Below are 3230 nucleotides of genomic sequence, written 5' to 3'. Positions count from 1 at the left end.
AAAATAAATTTCATATTTTGATTTATATAATATATACCATTATTTATGCATCATTAATGTTGGTTATAAGGAAATACCTGTATGACATAAAACAGAAAAAGGGAATGTCTTCTCAGAGATATGTAATAGACACTAACTGGGTAAACATTTTATTGTCAACAAGGAACTTTTCCAGAAGAGACACTATTAGGACCTTTCCCAGTTGAAAGTAACATCATCTCTAACTTTGTTTTAGTTTTCACTATGAACATGTAACTAACACCGCAAAGCATATGTTATGAGGCCAATGTGTAAGTCAAATAAAACTGTAATACTTGCATTTGACATATATCAAAATATACATAGGACTTATTTTGAGTACGGATAACTCCATGTAAACAAGAAGTTCAAATAAATGTCTATAATTAATATTTCTTTTTGCATACCTGAGCTGATTATATATATACTCAGTTGTGAGGAGTAGAGACAAAAAGTAAATAAGGCAAGAGGCTATTGAGGTTCATTGAGTACATAGCAGAGAAGGGGAGGTGTGAGGCATCTGAATACAGTTTTTTTAGAGACTTTATTTATTTATTTGACAGACAGAGATCACAAGTAGGCAGAGAGGCAGGCAGTGGGGGCAGGGGTGGGGGAATGCAGGCTCCCTGCAGAGAACCTGATGCAGGGCTTGATTCCAGGACCCTGGGATCATGACCTGAGCCAAAGGCAGAGGCTTTAAACCACTTTGCCACCCAGGCACCCCTGAATTCATTTTTGTGTAGGAGATACCTGCACCTTAGGAAATTAGAGCCTCCAGTGTGAACATGGAGTAGACATCCACATTGAAAATAAGCTTGGATTACAGAGCAGGGGCACAGTGACAGTGTTCAGAACTAAAGGTCTCTGTTCCCTCAAAATCCATATGTTGAAACCCTGACACCCACTAAAGCTGCACTGGGAGATAGGGACCCTTAAGAAGTAAATATATTTGAAAAGAAGTGATTAAGTGGGGCCTGATCACATGAGATTTTGTTCCCTGTAAGAAAGGACACCAGATCTCACTTGCTCTCTCACCCCAAACACACAAGGAAACACCAGTTAAGGGCATAGAAAGAAGATGTCCATCTACAAGTCAGGAAGAGAGCACTCACCAGACACTGAATTGTCATGAACCTTAATCTTGGACTTGAGAGTCTCTAAAACTATGAGAAATACATTTCTCTTGTGTAAGCCACCAAATGTATAGTGTTTTATTATGGCAACCCAAGAAGACTAACACAGATAGTAACGTTCCTTTTTCAAAATCAAAGGCCAAGCAGAAGAACATCGTCTTTGGTATAGGAGATGTTTAATGCCCCATCACTAGTTTCTTGACCAGGAACTCTCTTTTTCTTCTCATAGGCAAGGTCACTCAGAGAGGCAGTTTTGAACACAGTATCCCTGAGATGCAGGAGGGGAATAGAAATGCTGCTGGAGGAGAAGGGGAAGAAGAAGAAAACATTACCAGTGGGAGGTCAGAGCTTGATTGGAAGGGAAAGGGAAACAAGGGAAAGGGAAAGAAGGAGAAAGAATAGAAGAGCTCAAGGACAAGGGAGAGAACAAAAAGAAAGAAGATAGTTCGTAGATGAACAAAGGGTGATAGGGCAGGGTGCAAGAGGTATGGGGAATGACAGGTTGAAAAAACAAAGAAACCATACCTGAGGACAGTGAGGCTCTTTTCTGTCCTCCTAATTTGCCTCTACCATCCCAGAGACAACATATGCTGTGCAAAGCCTTGTGTAGATTAGAAAAGGCATCCTCTCTGGAGTACTTAAGGAGAAAACAAGGTATTTTTCTAGGGAGAGCAGACCACAGGAAATGAGCCTAGGGTGGAGGATCCCTTTGTGTCAGTCTTCAACACGTTCTCCAGCCAATGCAGTCCCATCACAGCCCACTGGTTGGCTAGCAGAGCTTGGGCTGGTTTTTGCGCTCCTATGCAGTGATATCAACTACATCATACTTGGTGGTCTTGCAGGTCCTCTCCAAATGGAAGGCATCTTCACATAAGACTCTTTGCCATCCTATGGAACACCAGTACCCACTGCTGGAAAGCTCAATATCTCCACCCAATTCAGGGCTTCCAGGAGGTGCTGACTCTTACCATTTCTTCAATACCGTCCCTCAATGACCTTCCTCTAACCTTACAAACTACCTACAACTGCATTGCCATGAAACCATGCCCCGGAATTCATAAAGAACTACCAGTTAAGAGAGTAGCTGCTCACTCCTTCGATGTTCCCCACAGAGAGGATCTATGGCAAGGTACTGAGATTTGGGTGGATTTGGGAGACAAAGAACCAAAGGCATCACGAAGGCCAAAGTCTGGGTCTGGGAGCAGTCTCAAAGACATATTTAAGACATTGATTTAAGCAGCTATAAAACACAGGATGGTCTCTCTAGAATGAAGTTATTTAATTCTTATTGTCTCAATCCCCACATACGCCAAAAGATTTCATATCTTCACATGGCCAAGACTTACTAAAAGAAAAGTATCCCAATCCCCTTATCACCACTCCACATTGGTGCTGTGGCAAAAGGTATATAACATTGTATTTACTTTGCAGTAGCAATGGGGCCAAGATAACATGATAATCCAGAAGAGGAAAAGGGAAACATAGAATATTTAAAATACATGTGGTGGTCTCCTAAAGAAAATGCACAAAATACATAGAAAGCCCTACACAGATGACCAAAAACAAAAACAAAAACAAAGTGAGCATCTCTCCCTTGGTACTCTTATTCTGGACTGACACCCATAGCTTCTTCCCATCCCCTTCCTCCCTCAGGAAACACATTTTCTGAAACAGATTATAGGCAAATTAATGGAGTTATAGGATGCTACAAAAATATTACATGTTTCCTTTGTCCACTTCCTCCCACTTCCTAAGGATATGTTCACATAGTTCAATAGTGGAATCATCAGAAATCATCTGAGGAATGAGATTCTAGTGTGCAGAGAGTTGGTTTCAGTTTTCTCTGCTTTGTATTCTTCTATGGCCTGACTGAGAGTTGTGCATAGTTTTTTATTTTGAAAAGATGGTAATGATAACAGAGGAGCTAGGGTTTCCCAGGATAGTGAATAAACCAGTGAGGATGCTTCCACACAAAACTTATGTAGAGAGATTTAATCCTTGACCAGTGAACAGCACCGATTCATTTGATCCTGAAGGGCCTCTTTGACTTTGTCATTCCTGAGGGTGAAGATGAAAGGG

Source organism: Lontra canadensis, unplaced genomic scaffold (assembly GCF_010015895.1).
Source record: "Lontra canadensis isolate GAN:19392208 unplaced genomic scaffold, GSC_riverotter_1.0 scaffold2, whole genome shotgun sequence".
NCBI lineage: Eukaryota > Metazoa > Chordata > Mammalia > Carnivora > Mustelidae > Lontra > Lontra canadensis.
The sequence above is the reverse complement of the archived record's forward strand: the minus strand, read 5'-3'. Positions refer to the sequence as shown.